This window comes from Diabrotica undecimpunctata, unplaced genomic scaffold, assembly GCF_040954645.1.
Source record: "Diabrotica undecimpunctata isolate CICGRU unplaced genomic scaffold, icDiaUnde3 ctg00000258.1, whole genome shotgun sequence".
In the NCBI taxonomy this organism is placed as follows: Eukaryota; Metazoa; Arthropoda; class Insecta; order Coleoptera; family Chrysomelidae; genus Diabrotica; species Diabrotica undecimpunctata.
The window spans coordinates 573,560-593,757 of NW_027311911.1; the positions used below are offsets into that span (position 1 = coordinate 573,560).

The following is a 20,198-nucleotide window of genomic DNA, read 5'->3' on the forward strand; positions in this document are numbered from 1 at the left end:
TTAAGTACGATCACAAACATCAGTCGGTACCTTGGTGGAATTATGACTGCAAAGAAGCATTAAAACAATCGAAACAAGCTTTTAATAAATTCAAACGACAAAAAACTCAAGAAAATTCTATAGAATTCAAAAAATTAAGGGCAGTCGCTAGGTATACCATTAAAAAAGCCAAACGTGACTCTTGGAGAGAATATGTCACCACAATACATAGTTCAACTCCTATAACAGCTATATGGAAAAAAGTCAACAAAATGTCTTGTTCCAAACCCCATAAATCAATAAACTTTCTAACTCAAAATAACACTATTTATAAAAACCCAGAAGAAATATCCAATATACTAGCATCTACTTATGAATATAACTCAAGTAACTTAAATTATACTTCCAATTTCTTAAAAATCAAAATAAAAGAAGAAAAAAGTCCTATAGAATATTACGATCAAAACAATAACGATCTTAATATACAAATAACAAAGGAAGAATTAGAAAATGTATTTCAGAATTGTAAGAATACTTGTCCTGGACCCGACAATATACCGTTTATATTTCTTAAAAATTTAGGCCCTCAATCTAAAGAACATCTACTCAAAATCTACAATATAATCTTACCCAGAAACGTATTTTCTAAATTATGGAAAAATTCAATCATAATACCTATTCAAAAACCAACTAAATCAAAATCAGATCCACAAACATATCGACCGATATCACTCACATATTGTAGCATAGGTAAAATATTAGATAAGATAATAAACAATAGGCTTATGTGGTATTTAGAGGCAAACAAATTAATTATTCCAGAACAATGTGGTTTCCGAAAAAATCGCTCAACTTTAGACAAACTCGTTGACTTAGAATCAGAAATCTACGAAGCATTTGCAATAAAACAGCATTGTGTTTATATTGTGTGAATATTTTTTGATATAAGCAAAGCATATGATACAGTTTGGAAATATTCAATCATTAAAACACTCAGCAACTGGTTAATAAGGGGTAGCATATTAAAATACATTTCAAATTTTCTTGAAAACAGACAATTTCAAGTTCGAGTTGACGGAACATATTCTCAAACAAAAATTCAACAAAATGGTATACCACAAGGATCAAATTTAAGCACAACTTTATTCTTAGTAGCAATAAATTCGATATTAACACAAATTGAAAACCCCGTCAAAGCTAGATTATACGCTGACGACCTAGTTATTTTCTGTAGAGGAAGAAACATAGCAACGATTCACAATCACATTCAAAAAGCGTTAACACACATCGAGAAATGGTGAGCTACAACTGGACTTCAGTTTAACACAACAAAAACGAAAGCAATCTGTTTCTCAAAGAGAAATCAAATCCAAACAAAAGAATTATATCTACACGAACAAAAACTAGATTATGTAGAAGAAATCCGATTCTTGGGTATGACGTTTGATAAAAAATTAACTTGGAAGACACATATTCAACAGCTGAAAAAATCCTGTCTACCTGGTATAAATTTACTACGATCACTTGCCTTTAAAAACTGGGGTGCCGATTATTCAAGTTTAATACTTATTTACAAATCCATAATTCGATCAAAACTTGACTATGGAGCCATCGTCTACAACTCCTCCAAAAAAACACATTTGAAGTCACTGGATATTATCCAAAATAGATGTCTACGTATTTCTTTAGGTGCTCACTACACAAGTCCCATTCAAAGTCTCTATTGGGAAAGTGGAGAACTTCCTCTTTCTTTCAGAAGACAATATCTAAGCCTAACATATGCAGCGGCAGTGTCATCAAACCAAAATAATCCAGTACTGCACAACGTTTTTGCTGATCGATTTACAAATAGATTTCAACAAACACATCAAATTGATCATCCTTTTTACTTTCGTATAAAATCATACTTATCCAAATTAAATTTTTAATTTCCAAAAACCTATGATACCTCTTCAATCCACAACCCAGCACCATGGACAATATCTATTCCTGATATCGACATCAGTCTAACAAACCTAAGAAAATCAGAGATATCATCAACCGTCGTTAAACAAAAGTTTTATACACTATAAAACAGATATGGCAATACCTACAACGTATATACCGATCGTCAAAAAATGAAGACAGAGTTGGAGCAGCAATTTATTCGGAAGACTCCTCAGTTAGTTTCAAATTGCCATCAATAACAACCATCTTTTCGGCTGAATTATTTGCAATTCTAAAAGCACTATTACTAATACAAAACAAAAACAAAGAAAGATGTATAATAATCACAGATTCTTTAAGTTCATTATCCTCACTGACTCAATTGTACTGTGACAACCCCCTTCTACTTCTTATTAAAAAAGAACTTAAAAACATTGCAAATAAGAACATCCAAGTTCACTTTTTATGGGTGCCTTCTCATATAGGAATTAAAGGTAACGCAGTTGTAGATAAACTGGCTAAAAACGCACCAACTAACCCCATGTCCGAAGAAAGTAATATATTGGTACAAAACGATTTAAAACCATACTTAAAACAAAAAATAATTTAAAAATGGCAACAAACTTGGAACAACACTCCATCAAGGCTATACGAAGTCAACAAACATTCACATCTTTGGAAACCAAAAATAAAAGACAGGAGAGAGCAAGTGATACTTACCCGTCTCCGTATCGGCCATACACGACTTACTCATGACTATTTATTACAGCGCAAAAATAAACCAGTGTGTGAAGTGTGCAACAGTGTTCTAACGGTAAAACATTTTTTAATACAGTGTCCCAAATATAATAGTGAACGACTCAAATATAACATACCCAACTCCCTAAGAGATGCCCTAGAAGAAAATACGGACACCCGAAAAATATTTTCCTATCTTAAAGACTGCCAACTTCTTCAAAAGATCTAAAATGTACATTGTATCTATATTGTATTAATCTAAATACGCTAATGACCCTGCGTGGTTGATGCGTTAATAAAATAAAATAAAAAAAAATCATCTGATGTCAATAATAATAAATATAACACCAAGTTTATTGATATGATCCATAGAATTAAATCTTTAAAATAGCTGTGAGCGGAACATTTAGCGAGAAGAACTGACAATAGATGGTCCACTAGAATTACACTGTGGTATCCAAGAGGCGTCAAGAAACCAAGAAGACGTCCAAATTTAAAATGGGACTATGACATAAGGAAACAAGCCGGTAGAATATGTAAGGAAGGCTACACCATAATCGGTAGAATATGCTGAGAATGATGATGACGATGATATTGCCATAAAAAACTCATAAAGTCATAACATATCTCTTATTTTATCTTTTTCAAAAATACCAACAATATGCCCTATATAAAGTAATAATATACTAATAGCAGTAAACCATGAGATACCAAATATCAATTTTTACTTCAGTTAATTCATTAATGTCAGTGTCCCGTTTTAGTAAAGATCACTAAAATGCCAGCCAAAGTTAAATTGCATTATTAAATTACTTATTTCATAAAAGCTAATTTTGACTCGATGGGCACAAGAATAAAATTCAAACAGATGAAAGGGGTCGTTTTATAGTAACATAATCAATAAATGGAACAAATTACCATGGTTTAGTCAACTTCCTTATAAAGACAGAAGGCATATCACCATGATAATTAGGATGAGAACAGGACATTGTTTCACTTTAGTTCATTTGCATATTCACTCTGGACAACCTATACTGTGAGTGTGGTCAAATTGGATCTCTGAATTATATTTCCCTAGAGTGTCCAATAAACGTTTCTCCAAATTTTGACCTCTACAAAGAATTGGTTAAAACAAAACTACAAACTCCTATAGAGATTTGCTCTCTTCTATCCAACCTTAATCCTCAGAGACAAAATTTGTTGATTGCTTTTCTTAATCTAGCCAAAATCAACCTATTATATATATTCCTTTATTATATTTTACTATAAGATAACCTTACAAATTCCTCTCTTTTTTTAGAACGGGGTTCTCTGAGTATTATCCATGGTAGCATTTCTGGTCAAGCGAGAAACGTTTTATCCTGTATTGTATTGTATTTCCTATTTCTATACTAACTGTTTGGCACTAGAAGTTTCAACACAGTGTTCATTCAAAATAAAATAATTTTAATTTAGTGTTATATGGAGATATTCGATTGTCTAGAGCAAGTTGAGAATATCCCCCCTGAATTAGCTCGACAAATTATCCCCTTGAATATTACCCAATAAAGGAAGCAGAAGAAGAAGAAGACAATTATTGTTACACTTCTTTGAAATCAATTTTATTCAACACCAACTTGTTTATAATACTTTAATATAATGATAACTATTAACTTAAAAATACTACTATCAAACTATCAACAACATCTGCTTATATACATTTTCTGAAGTTCCAGACATTTCTGGATTTTTGGATGCCATCTCTAATATCCTAGAATTTTATTGTTCTTCTTTTTCGTAAAAGGGACTTTTTCTTAGGGAACTTGGGGAAATACTTTATATTTGATGTTTAGGTGTCAATCTGAAACGTCAAATAAAACGTATTTTAACGATGTTAAATATAGTAGATAAAAATGATTATTGCTGTATATTTTTTTAAGAACGGAGACATAACTGATGCAGTCTACAACTCGTTATGGTATATGACAGATGTTAAAACCAGAAAAGATATTTTAATAATTTTGATGAGCAGCAATATCACGCTTCAGTTGGAGGCATTACCATTAGGACAAATTAATTTTGCTTTATTGCTTATGGTATGTATATTTTTTTTATTTTTTTTAATTACTTTTGGTTTAGAATAATAAACCCATAGGCGTGTTTAGAATTTTTTCGTACAGGCGTCCAGGCTGTTAGTGAGCGCACCTACCATAGTTTAGTAATTGACTTTTTTGATCTTAGGTAGTTCTTACAGACCTGGTAGTTGTTTTCCAATATAAACCTCTAAATTTGAAACATAATGTTATCAAATCAACAAATGCAAATTATTTTAATCTATACTTATACGGCTTGTTGAGAATATATTGTTTGAAAGCAGATCTTTCTCTTAAAGCCTCAAGTTTCTCGTCAATTGTTGTTAACTCATACTGTATAAGCCTACTTACAGTTGCTAATAAACATATCAAATAAAATTTTTTTTTGGCGCTAATTTGTCAAATAGTCGTCTCTCTTCTCTCGCTTTCAAGTTTTTCCAAAAAAATAAATATGTCTTAAGAAATTACGAAGCCAGAACCGTTCGATTTCAACACTGCTTTTGCCCCATAAATCTTTATATATTATATAATATATATATATATATATATATATATATATATATATATATATATATATATATATATGTATATATATATATATATATATATATATATATATATATATATATATATATGAAGGATAAGGGGGAAAAATAAAACGATGTTACAAAAGTAACTTCCAGAGAAATGTTAATTAATGTTACCAAACCGCTTGTTACGATCTTGTTACTATTTTGTTAATATCTAAACAAAAGAATTTGAACTTAAGATTATTAGATTCTATTTGATAAAAAATAAAAACACGTTAACGTCGCAAATAACTTGTTAAAAACCAAAGATATTCATTTTCGACATAAGCTTACATAGAGATGTTTCATTTGTAAAGCAATGTTGCATACAATTCTTTAACATTTAGAACAGAAAAGTATTAATACTTTTTTAAATCGTTATGCTTTTTTTCAGAAATTCCTATCTGCGTTTTTCTTTCATCACTCGAAATTTTCTTACTTGCTGCAGAGCTATTACGCTAAATTATTAATAGACGCTTAGAAATAAATATTTCTTGTAGAAAAGTAGTCCACTGGTTCGTTAATTTCTGGTCCACGTCTATAACTTTAAACGGTTTCGGCATTTTTTTTGCATCTTGTAACACATTTGTCCAATCTACGGGTAGTTCCATTCTAGTCTTCAAATTTATTAAACCCATGTTTTTATCACATTCTAGATACGAATGTCCTCTGATGAATAGTTCTAGATGCTTTATATCGTGCAAAATGGAATGAAGTAGCCGAACAACCGTACAATTTTTATTTTGTTCGCCAGCTGAGTCGCATAAAATGTGAAGATGACGGACTTCTGTTGGTAGTTCATTGAAAATAAAGATAAACAGAAACGATGATACCTTGTCCGATCCTTTCCTTGACACATATTCAGGATATGTAAAAAAATATGTACAGTACGTAAATGTTAAACGAAAACATAGAAAGTTGTCTTCTATAATAAACCTCGTTAGTGCTGATGTTGGGTAGCTAGCTGGTAGGTTTTTCTGGTAGTCCTCGTATTATATCATAAAAGTTTCGTAAAAACGTAGCTCGTTTTATATCATAAAAAACCTGGTCACGAGTTTTTTGCAATTTATTTTTCATAAATAGAGCTTTTATCTGTGCTGCATTGTCAACAGAATAAAGAGTCTTGATTTTTGCATTAAATTCATCACACTTGCTATAGGTATCTGCCTTAGGGTATCCAAATGAAATGTTAAACTTGCTATTAAAAATATTTCGGTAGTTGTCATATGAAACGTATGCAGTAGGAAACTTAAAACATTTTCATATTATTCCACTCTATTACAGTTTTTTGTATTCATGAAAGCTAGAAAAACTCAACCTACCCCGAAATGAAGCAATATATTGCTAAATCTGGGTACTTAAATCAGAAGTTAATTGACGATGTATCGAAGAATGCGTTTTTATTTTATCAACAGGAGTAGTTTCGGAAGTACTCGTATTCTGTAGCGATAGGTAGCTTCATGATGTTGTTCTCCATCGATCTGTCGTGATCTTCGTCTTACATCTGGCAATACAACAATCCAGCCAGCTAAATAAATGTTTTGAACATCTATTGATCCTAGTTGATTAAATGCGTTAAGTATGTTTTGCCTCTCTTACGTAGTAGTGTTTTAAAAACACTTCAATCTTCTACACTTACAATCATCTCCTAACTGGCGAGACTGCAACTTCAACTTTTTCATTACATCTACAGTTCGGCCAAATTTCTTTCGTTTTGTGGTTTTTTTAACAGATCGTCACACAAATACTCTTGACTCGAACTCAACTTAAAATGCCGCGAAAAAAACTGCCGCGAAAAAAACCAAACATGGAAGATTGTCACGCCCTTTAACCATCGTTGCTAGGCAACTAGTTGGACTACATTGGTTGTTTGCCAGTACCGCGTGGAAAATTTTTGTTTTTAACCAGTAAGGGTATTTTCTAATGCTTTGTTATTTGGACATCGTTGGTGTTATTTCCGTACAATTTAGCACGTCTTTGGGACCGGATATTGTCAACATAATAAGTTCATTACTTGAAATTCTTATAAAGTGGACATTGTTTGTTTTTACACCTTACCCTTTATATAAGTATATATATTAAATGGCCAAATATATGGAGGACAAATTCGTTAAACTTCTCGTGCCCGAATCGGTATCAATAGAGTGTTATGACTCATTTCAGCATATTCCTGGCTGATCAGACACTCGGACTGATACAAATTTAAACTCGGAATGTCTCCTAAAACTTGACCACTGCAGCGGTTAGCGTGCAGAGGTGCCACCTGTTTTGGTGGTCATGAAGGAAAACGATTTAATAATATCGTTTTCTGTCCTCTGATGTCTGTTTGATAAGGCAGGGATATGCTGAAATGCGTCATAACACTCTATTGATACCGATTCGAGCACGGGAAGTTTAACGAATTTGTCCTCCTAGGCCATATATTTGACCATTTAATTCAACAAAGCGATAGCAGCTTTTGCTGATTGAATCTTTTACACATTTCCTATAATCTGGTTTTTGTTTTAAATATAAAGATCCTATGTTTGAGTTAATATGGGAAATAATTTTCTTTGTTTTTAAGTATTATTTTTTCAATAAATATATTAACTTTTAAGATTTGAAACTATCATTATCTTATGCAAAATTAACTTACAAAACTTTTTTTACATTTCTTTTTAAACTAAGTGCTTAAGACATATGCGAAAAAACAAGGAAAAATAACAAATTTTTTTCATATTTTGTTTAATAAAAAGATAAGTCCATATTTTAATACTCACGCATGTAAAATTATGATTTATAGTGATATTTTAAAGCGATTTGTGCAAAAAACTGCCTTTGTATGCTTCACACCAAACTAAAAAGAGATACCGACTAGACTATTGTGAGTGAGACTTGTGAAGTAACCGTTCATGGGAAGTAATTTAGTCGATTATTTTTGATATTTTTAGTACCTAATAAAGGGTGATATTTGTAGAGGTATAGAAATTTAAGTAAGTAACACTTTTAGGTGTTAGTCATTTTGACAGCTGTCAAGTGATTTATGTTAAGGTGTGTTTGACATTTTACCATGAATGGACTTGACGCCTGAACAACGCTTCCAAATTGTAGAAATTTATTTTGTGGTGGTAAATTTAAATTGTGGTTCTGTTATAGAAATATGTATCGCGCATTACGTCCTTTATATCGTCAACATAATAGTCCATCAGAGCAAGTAATTCGATTAAATATGGAACGTTTTTCTACCATGTTTACTTTAAATGATAATATGCATCCACAGACACGTCGTACAGTGCGTACAGAAGAAGTTGTTGCTGCTGTAGAGCGTAGCGTACAGGAAGACCCGAATCAGTCTATCTGCCATCGTATACAGCAGTTGGATACGTGTCTATCTGCTTTATGGAAGATTTTGCGAAAAAATCCCGTTTAGCCTGCTTACAAAATCCAACTCATGTAAGAGTTTTAGATACATCATCACTTAGCAAGGCGTAGAGTCGTAGATTCCGTGAGTGAGTCCAAAACGAAATTGCTGTTGATTCCGATAATTTTGTTTAGCGATAAAGTGCATTTTTAGTGAAATGGCTTCGTCAACAAACAAAACTGCCCCCTTTGAAGTTAAAATGATCCTCAAAATTATGTTGAGAAACCATTACATTCAGAAAAACTGACTGTTTGGTGGGCTTTATGGTCTGGTGGAATTAATGAACCATACTTTTACAAAAATGATGCTGGCCAGAATGGTACAGTCAATGGTGACCAATATAGAGCCATGATTACTGATTTTTCATTCCCCAATTAAACAACCAACCATGATGTGCAGGAGTTTGTGACACAATGTTTTTTAACCCCATAGTTTCACATTTCGTCTATCAAAGTACTTAGCTAACAAACGTCTGTCTTAAAAAACTCGTATAAGGCTGTATAGAATACCGATAGTCCCCGTTCTCACATATGGATCAGAGGCATGGACGCTAACGAAAACAAATGAATCCGCTGTATCCATTTTTGAAAGAAAGGTGCTACGCAAGATATTCGGAGTGGTCTGTGAGAACGGAATATGGAGGCGTAGATATAACTTTGAACTGCAGAATATTTACAAGCATACGTTTGGTGGTAAAGATATTACCACTATAATTAAGCGAAACCGCCTGCAGTGGGCAGGACCTGTAGCCCGAGACCCTGAGTCAAACATGATAAAAAAGATTCTAACAGCGCAACCCGTGGGAATGAGAAGACGGGGTAGACCAAAGCTGAGGTGGATGGACGGGGCAACTGGAAAATGCAAGCGAGGGACAGAATAAAATGGCGTAGAAAGCTTGAGAAGGTCGAGGCCCTCTAAGGGCTGTAGCACCAAGATGATGAAGTTTCACATTTCGAACCGTGAATTGGCCTACAAAATTGTGCGATTTAATACTGCTAGACTATTTTATGTAGGGATATGTGAATGTGCCAGTATAAGCATGAAACGATTGACCACTTGGATGACAACATTCGAGGATTATTGCCGATATAGGGCCACAAATATTGGGAAAAGTGTTTGAAAATTGTACCTCCAGATTAGACTATGTCAAAACCAACCATGACAGCCAAATGCCAGAAATCATATTTAAATTATATTGCCAAAAGATTATCTTTCGAATAAAGTCAATTGCATGTCAATTTATAAAGATTATTTATGTATGTTTTATTCCATTTTAAAGTTCTATACCTCTAAAAAGCACCCTTTACCTTACTTCAGCGCCCCTTCTAGACCACGTGTCGGTGCAACGGCACCTCCGCCATTCACGGTAAATACGCCCATGAATAAACCCAATTTTTTAACGGACATTACTTTAATTGCGTTTATTTTGTTTATAGATAATGAAAGGGGCGTTTTCCTATCTGGCACTACTTCAGAATACTTCATAATGTTTTTTAATTGAACTACATAGAGCAACAGCTGGTGTTAGCTAAAATAAAGTTATAAACTAAATGAATGGTACTTACTTGCTTGTATGTGATTTCAATGAGAAATTTTGGTTTTTGTATTGTTTTTTTTTTGTTTGAATTTGGCATGTAAAAATTTTTCCTCACAATGTTTCTTTATATGCTTATAGAATGGGAAGACCATGTTGTGTCAAAGATATTATTGCTACCCTTTGAATGGTCAAAAAATACCAAGCAAACAAGCTCGATCTTCTGTTTCTTTTTTTTTTGGCCTTAGTTAACTCCTTAACGAACCATTTATTTTTCCAAAAACGGTCTCAAAAAACCAATTTTTTTATTATGCACTTGATTTTTCACTTCTTGCAGAATTTAAAAATGTTATACATATACAATGTTGATTTTTGCTTTGTTTTTTTATTTTTTTTTAACGGTTGAAGATATGTATAATAACTATACCAAGATATCTCGTTTACGGGTTTTTGGTTGGATAAATAAAACCTGCGAAAAAAAAAAAGGTTTTTTGTCTAGCATGCCTAGAGCATTGTATGTTTGATTTTTATCTAAAAGCCATTCTCAGTAAACTAGACAACAAAAGTTTTTATGCACGCTGTGGATGATGATCAAAAAGTATTTATTGAGAAGAGCTTACAGTTGCATTGGATCATAAAGAACAAGACATACATATACGTATTTATATTTTTTTATAATAATGAACACAAACAAGAGAAACTAAAAGTTAGTTACCGTATGATACGTCTTTAAACTAGGGCGTCACACAAAGTCCCATCAGGACAGCGGTACCTTGATACGCGCCTCAACTTTTTCCCGGATAGATTCTTCGCCTTACTGCACACAACACACACTCTAGTTGGATGAACTTTTTTCCCTGTGATAGGAACAATGGTTCGGACTAACCTCGACCGAACTGTTCAGAGGTGCCGTAAACAAAGTCAAAATAGCCTTGTTAATAGCCAACGTCCGAAACGGATAGGTCAAAGGAAGAAGAAGAAGAAGATAGGAACAACTTCTGGGAAATGTCGACTGATAAGTTTAAGTGGGTTTGGAAGCGTTAAAGATTTTCCTTTTGACACACCTCTATCTTTGTAGCAAACCTCTATCAGTTGCGTTATCAAACGCATTCGAAATTCTAGATGCGTTGCTAGCCCTTCGCTTTTCGTGTACAGCACAAAAGCATTCCACTTAACATGTTCGACATCTTATTAAGAATAATATAAAGAAAATTATATATAATAACTTCATAAGAATATTCTTTTGTAATACTTTTTTCCACGCTTCCTGGTTACACCGTAATCAGCAAGATGTTGGTCTACTCTGTCAATAATATTGTTGTTGTTTTGAATAATTTTAGGTTTTTATCTCTGTTACTTGCCCGTCTTTAGTAATCATTTTGGCAATATGCAGAGTTAACAGCTCACAAACCGCCCGTTTATCCATCTACTTCATTACTATTACCTTTCCCATTTGAAACGCGATTTTTCATTTGTTGTAGTAGATCCCTTTTTTCGCATTCTAATAGTACCGTACGTATCTGTGCGAATTGTCTTTAGTCAAATAGTGACCTTTCGACAGTAAAGGTTTCATTAGCGCCATAACATTACGTGTTGACACTGGAAGATATTGTTTGTCAAACTTTGTATCCTTTCCCGTATAAATTATTTTATGCCAAAATATATCCGGAGGACGATTCACACAGCATGTAGTTATTTATACCAAATCGTGCCCTTTTGTTTGGAATGTATTAAATCTATCCGAGTCTGCCTTTATAGAGAAGTAAGCTCTCGTCAATTGTTACATACATCTTTTTTAAATCATGCAGAGATTTGTACTTAGCATTTAGGTATTCATAAATTTCCAGATCTTACACAGTTTCGGACTTTGTTGAAAGATTCATTATTAGAGAAATACAGGTATAGCTTTATTTTGAAGAACCACTTTATATTTCATAATCCTAAAGAAAAAAGGCGTTTTCATTATTGGTTTTTTGGACCAATAAAACCAGTCCACTGGTTTCTTTGCAAAGACCAGCAGTAATATAATTGCAAAAAATATTCGCATTTCATCCCTATCCGTTGGTGCATTTCATCCCTATTTCTGTCCATTTGTTCTCTTTTATAACTTTGCGAAAGCCTGATCGCCTTTTCTGATTCGCAAAACGATTTGTTTTTTAAATAATTTTGTCCACTAGTCCATCATCGAAGAACATATTGAAAAAATCAATATTATTTTTAACATCCTGTATATCGAAATGGACTTTCTTTGACAGCGCGTTGTGCGAAATAAAAGTGTTAAACATTTTTACCAGTGTTTATTCCGATTTTTGAGGTAATAGTGAGAAATAAAATCCAAACTATACGTGAAAAATTGTATGAGGACATAAACTCTCTGCAGTGCAAAGAAAATTGGCAAAAAGTGACCTGTAAGTAAGTTTTAAAACATTTTATTGTATTCAAAACAAAACGACATTTAGAAATTCCAGTTCTTTTAATAACAGATAAGAAGACAAGTCTTGATCAAATTGAATGCGACGTTGCCGGTTATCCAAAAAGTTTCAAAAATCCAAGAAAGGAAATCCGCTAATTAATAATATTAACTAAATAAACAAAATTTAGAAGAAATAAAATATTTAATAAATTTAAATTTCATACTCAATTATTGCTTGAGAAGTTCTAGAGCTTCTGACGGGTTGACCGGAGAACTAGAACTTACCGCTTGCTATAATATAGAGTAAAAAATACATAAAAAAAAAATAAAAATGGATAGCGATGATGACTACACCTCAGAAGACAATAAAAAAAGAAGTCGAAAGGAAGATGATGAAGATATTTTCAACAAGAGCAAGAAACTTACCAGAACACCAACCAAACAACAGAAAGATGAAAACAAAATAGATCAGCTTTTAAAAATGATGCAAAATTTAACAGATCAAACAAAACATCTAACAACGGAGGTAAAAGGAATAAAAGAAGAACAACGAGAATATAGAAATGACCTCAGAGAATTAAAAAAATAAATAAATGAATTCAAACAAAGTAACCAACAACTAAAAAAGGAAAATGATGAAATGAAGCAGGAACTAAAGATAGTGAAAATGAAGGTAGAACAGCTCGAGAAAGAGAGAAAGGCTAACAATGTTATTGTCCAGGGTCTACCGATGGATACAAATAACCCAAATGTAGTCAACGAGATTATGGCAAATTTCGTGGAAAAAGAATTAGGCATTAAAGTAGAAATAGAAGATGCTTATAAAATAGGCGACAAAACATGTCTTGTAAAACTAAAAAACAGAAATGAAAAAATTAAAATCATGAAGAACAAAAACAAACTAAGGGCATCAAAGCCAGAAATATACATCAATAACGATCTAACGCAAGAAGAGATGAAGATCCAACAAGAAATACGGAAAATTGCAAAATTTCAACAAGAAAAAGGTATGAACACCAGAGTAGGTTACCAAAAATTAAATATTGACGGGGCTATATGGAAATGGAACAAAGAGAAGAATGAACTGGAAAAGGCAAACCAAGACACGCCAAAAAACCGATAAAACAACAAATATCGTACACACAACAAAAAACGGAAACGAAAATGACAAAGGAAAAGGACATGAATAGATTAGATAAGATAAAACAGACGAGCAGGAAAAAATATAATAGAAAAATGAAAAAACGCGATGAACTAAAAATAAGTACGTGGAACATCAGAACAATGCTTGAACCAGGAAAAATGCAGGAGATTGTCTCAGAACTAGAAAGATACCAAATTGATATTGCAGTGATTCAAGAAATTAGATGGGCAGGTCAAGGAGAAATAAATAAAAAAAACTACACACTACAGTATTCGGGACATGGAAAACAAGGTCAATATGGAGTTGCTTTCATAATTATGGGAAAAATAAAAAATAACATTATGCAATTTAAACCAATAAATGAACGTATGGCTTACCTGAGAATTAACGCCAAACCATTTAATATATCAATCATAAACGTATATGCTCCAACTGAAAGTGCTGCTGCGGAGGAAAAAGACAAAATGTATGAGGAACTTGAACGAGAAATGGAGAATTTACCTAGAGAAGACACAATACTGGTAATGGGAGATTTTAACGCCCAAGTAGGTAAGGAAGACTACATTAACCAAGTAGCAGGTAAACACACATTACACGAAAAAACAAATGACAATGGTCAAAGATTATGTAACCTAGCAGCTAGTACCAATATGATTATCATTAGTACAAATTTCGAACATCCTAAATACCATAAAGTAACATGGATTTCCCCAGACCAAAAAACATGGTCCCAAATAGACCATATTCTGATTACAAGAAGGAAACAAACATCGGTTACGGACGTGAGAACTTACAGAGGTGCGCATGCAGACACAGATCATTTTATGGTGACTGCAAAGGTAAAACAAAAAGTCAAAAGAACTCTAAAAAACACGACAATGAAAGACAAATGGTACGTAGAAAAACTGAATGCTCCAGACATAAGGATTAAGTATGCTGATGACATGAACAAAAAACTAAAGGAACAGTGTAAATATACAAAGGATATAGAAACAGAATGGAGAAATTTAAAAAAATGTATACATGAAACAGCGGATGTACACATAGGAATAAAAAGAAACAAAAAAAACAAGAATGGTATAATGAAGAATGCCATAACATGCTAAAAAAGAAGATAGAAATTAGACAAATGTGGATAAGAACAAATAGACAGGATTATAGGGAAGAATACAATAGAATAAGGAATGAATGTAAGAAAAAAATAAGGAAAATTAAACGTGCCTGGTTAGATGATAAGATAAAAGAAATAGAAAAAGAAAGTAAGAACAGAAACACAAAAGCATTTTATAAGAAAATTAGCGAGCAAAACAAAACTTTTAAAGGAAAGATAAAAGGCATAAAAGATAAAAATGGAAAAGTATCAGAAAATGATGAAGAGTATAAAGAAATTTGGACTCACTATTTTAAAGAATTATTAACAGAGCAAGAAGATCAAGACCTAAATGAAAACGTAGAAGAAGAGACAATGATGTTAGGAAACCAGCTAGAAAGACCAACAAAAGAGGAAGTTGAGGAAATTATAAATAGCAGCCGTAATGGTAAATCTTCAGGATCAGACGGGATCAATATGGAACTTATAAAATATGGTGGTGAAGAATTAAAAGAAAAACTGTACAATTTAATAAAAGACATATGGGACGAAGAAAAAATGCCGGAAGAATGGAACAAAGGACAAATTATCACGATTCATAAAAAAGGAGACCAACAAATGTGTAATAACTACAGAGGACTGACGCTATTAAACACAGCATATAAAATTATGTCGACCTTAATACATCGAAGACTGACCAACGCTATGACGAATATCATAGGACACTATCAATGCGGATTTATTAAGGGAAAGTCTACAACAGATGCCATACATACAGTTAAACAAATTATGGAAAAAGCTCATGGATATAAAATAGAAATTGAACTGCTTTTTATAGATTTTCAGCAAGCATTTGATACAATAAAAAGATCAAAATTAATGGTAGCTCTGGAAGAAATGGGAATACAAAACAAATTAAGACGATTAATAAAAATGACAATGAGTAGAACTGTAGTGAGTATAAAAACTCAAGTAGGAGACACAGAAGAATTTGTCATAAATAAAGGGGTTAGACAAGGAGATTCGTTATCAGCAACCCTGTTTAATCTTGCCCTGGAATACATCGTCAGGAAAATAAACAAAGGTACCCTTAGAACTAGAGAAGGACAAATAATAGCATACGCTGACGATATTGTGCTAATAACAAAAAATAGAAAAACAATGGAAAAAATGTTAAATGAAATGGTAACAGAAGGAAAAGTAATGGGATTAAAAATAAACCAAGAAAAAACAAAAATAATGAGATTTGATAAAAACTTCGAAAACAAAAAGGTTAGACTAGGCGAATACATTTTTGAAGAAGTCGAAAAATTTAAGTACTTGGGAATATTAATAACAAACAATGGAGAAAGAGAAACAGAAATCAAAGAAAGGATTATTACAGCAAATAAGACCTTCCATGCAAATAAGAAATTACTAAAAAATAAACTATTGAGTAAGAAATCGAAAATGAAGGTATACAAAACAATAATTCGACCGACGATGATGTATGCAGCCGAAACCCTCAGCATGACAAAAAAACAAGAGGAAAACCTTAGAATACAAGAAAGAAAAATACTAAGAGCAATACTGGGACCAATAAAAATAAATGAAAATGAATTTAGACAAAGAACGAACCTTGAGCTACTGGAAGAAATTAAGGAAGATATAGTGTGTAAAATAAAACAACAAAGAGCAAAATGGCTAGGACACGTATGGAGATCAGGATCAACTACGACGATATTCTCAATATTGGAATGGACACCAGCTGGCAAAAGAAGACGTGGAAGACCAAGATCTACATGGTTACAAGAAGTTGTAAATGATCTCAACAAGGCGGGCATACGACAGTGGAAAGGAAAAACCAGAGATAGGACACAATGGAGAAAAATAACTGAGAAAATTAAATAAGGAACATGAGGACTGATCTACCTCAAAACATAGATCTAGAGAGCGTAAGCGGCGTAACCCCTAAAGGGGTGTTTAGCCACATATATATATATATATATATATATATATATATATATATATATATATATATATATATATATATATATATATATATATATATATATATATCGAAATGACACTTCGATTTCCCAGTAAAAGGAAACCTAGGTGGAGCCGGGCTTTCTGATGTCCTGTATACATCTAGTTCAAAACTGTTATCTAAATCTCTACTACCCTGGCTAGAATTCATATTGACTAAATAACGACTCAATTTCATAAAATGTCTTTACGTATATGCAACCGGACTGAGGTCGTGTACAAGCCCTCTTCCTTCTGCCATCGTTTTATTGACGCTATACAACCTTGAGGTGATAAAGTGTTTCACGGTCGGCAGCTATATCAAACACATTATCGACCGTTTAACCTGTCCATTGTCTAATATTACGCAACCAGCACTTGTAACAACTTCTTCGTCTAAGTTCGTTCAAATTTCAAAAGCCTAACTCAAAAGAACAAAATAGATCTCTCAAATTCCCACTAAATAGCTCAAAACGAGATATCTCGGGTTGGTTGTTTTAGATACAAGTGCAAGACGAATTACCTCGGAATAGTTTGTTAACGGGTTAAAAAAATTAATAATTAATTGGCTTACACTAGAGAACACAAAAACCTTTTTTTCATCGCTTCACTTTTTGTTATTTTATAAGTCATATTTTGGTTATGTCTAAATTAAAGAAAACAGCGAAGGGCGAAAACAAAATCAAAATTTTTGGTTTAGAATAGATGTAAATAGGTGTTGTAATAACAAATTGGAAATTTTAAATTCGTTTGTAAAATGAACATCACCAATGGTTTTTCCCATAATATCTTAGAAGCGCATTTGTTGAGTTTCTATAACTTTCTTACATGGAAATTTTTTGGAAGACAGAGTAACGCATGATTATGAAGAGGTGGTTTTGTTTTCAATTTTGGAATGATAAAAAAGTCTGACGGGAAGAAAATTGAAGAAGCAAATTGGTTAGGAAGTATTTTGGAAGATGAGATGCCAAAAAAAAATCAGAAACCCAAGAAAGGACAGCATCTTAGAATGAATGTTTGAAGAACTTAATTGTCAAAGTTTAGAAGCAGTAAATTTTTGCAAAAGGTAATTTAAAATTATACAAAGAAAGAGTTGTGCGTACAAGTCCTGAATATAAGTGCAGATAGCCAAACCCGAGATACACTGTAAGTTATTTGCTTTCCTTTTTTTAACGTGGCTCGAGAATTTATTGATTTGGTTTGAAGGAGACAAACGATTGTGGTTGTCATTACGATAGATTTCGAAAAAATATTGGAAAAAATTATTTTTTAGCATAGGCCAAAAATTGACTGTTCTCGTCGGGGAGTTTGCTTTGATTTTTATGTTGAAAGAAAATTTATAGTAAGGATGTTTTTAATTTGTTAACAAGGTCAGTTTCCATGTAAAAGTATATTTTTTAAACAAGAAAACCATTAATAATAGTTTATTGTGTATGATTTGAAAATGTATTATTATTACTATTATTTAAAGGGTAGGCAATAATACTGCCATTAATTAGTTTCTAGACCTGAGTAGACAATTATTAGGAATAGATATTCTTTTTGCATTTAGAAAGCATTACTTTATTTAGTGTAAATTTTTTTATTCGTGTATATTCCATGTTTCTATCTTTTATTTATCAATAAATTGATTTTTTGTATTTGGCTTTTTATTTTCATCTGGCTTATATGAGTCTAAAGTAAAAAATGAAGCACTAATAACCCTAAGGGATTAATTTATAAAATTTATTAATAGTTTTTTTTAACTTTTGTGTGATAAGTAAAATAGATAAAGAATTCAGTAAAGTAATCTGCCTAGTCCAGTCGTCAGAGATTTGACCCGTAAAAATCATACAAACAGGCCAATGATTTTTGCCAAAAATATTAATTTTGGGACCCCAAACACGATGCAAAAAAGGTTTACCACTTTTGCACCGGGGCCTCCACCTAAAAACCCTTTCATAGGGGATAAAAACTGAAAAAATTGATTTACCAAGAATCTGTACGCCATAGAAAAAAATTTTTGTAATAAAAAATGTAGCTGGGATAATTTTAAACAAAAATACTTATTAGCAGTTTTTGTGTAGAATGAAGTGATCTCTCAGAAACAAATTTTAAAGCGATCGGCGATTTTAATAGTCAGTATGCGAGCGAAATCAATCTTAAATAAAATTGGTATCAACTCGACGGTAAAATTTTTATATCGTTTAATCAGAGTGTCCTATTCACAAAATGCTTTTTAAAGAGAATGAGTGTAGCTTTCGTATGGAATAAAAAAACGTTGCGCGATTTTTGCCATTTTTTACTATTCTCGTGAGTTCAATAAAATTTATCACTTTCATTGACTGGTCTTTAGATTTTGATTGTTAGGAAATAATCTTCAAAACCTATGATATAAAATTTCGATTTTGAGTTTTGGAAACAAATATGAGGCATTTGAAATATGACTTAAAAACTCAGAATTTAAACATTTACATTACAAAAAATCGCAGTTCACGGGAAATGCTACCATAAAAACGATTTTGAATGTATTATGTACTAGAAGTTGTGTTCTTTTAAAAACTTAATGAGGTCGCTGGTTAATATTTAATTTAAAATAACGAAAATTTTAATATGTGTAAATGGATATGATATGGATAAATAACTTATTGTCAATTCTATATGCGATTCACTTACCTTTTATGACTGCGGCGTTCTGTGGCTGGTGCTTAAGGTTGCTCGTGGTGATATCTGTTCGTAACGACAAGTTGTTATAGAGTGGCCAATCATACGAAAGAAAATACGTATGTACGAAAGTCGACTAGGGTGGTTCTAAGCTTAAAATGTCATTTTAAACTTTCTATACAAAGGACGGGTACGTTTCCTTAAGGTTTCTGAAGTGTTTTGGGGTAATAAAAAGTTTCCCAAAAACATGTTGTTTTTCAGACAAGTGAATTCTCAGAACTTGAAAATAGTGAATCAGCCAATTTGAGTTCGAGAATTTAAAAGATGTGGAACTACAGCTATATTATAATTAGCGAATATAGTCTAATTAAATAAAAGATTTAAAAATAAATAAGGTTATATTCTGAATAATAGAAAATAAATTATTTAAATAAGTCTTGAACACTTTTCAAAAAACCTTTATAACCACACCTTTATAAAAAATAAGTTCTTTTGTGGCAAAACATAAAAATTGCAAACGAAATCTGCACTCTTTACTTGAGAACTCATCTTAATATTTGTCGATAGGAGACTCTGATCAAAAGATATCGAATTTTTACCGTCGAGCTGACATAAATTTTATTGATTATTGATTTCTGGGTCATAACTGACATTTAAAATCGCCGATCGCTACAAGCGTTGCT

General features: G+C 32.3%; 1 long non-coding RNA gene across 1 annotated transcript; it reads right to left on the reverse strand.

Moving 5' to 3' along the window:
• Window positions 1-4,329: 4,329 nt before the first annotated feature.
• On the reverse strand, window positions 4,330-19,611 carry LOC140431262 (uncharacterized). The gene is made up of 3 exons (XR_011949646.1): window positions 19,528-19,611; window positions 10,250-10,687; window positions 4,330-4,483 (listed from the first exon to the last, which is right to left on the reverse strand). It is a non-coding gene; the product is annotated as an uncharacterized lncRNA (long non-coding RNA).
• Window positions 19,612-20,198: the final 587 nt, after the last annotated feature.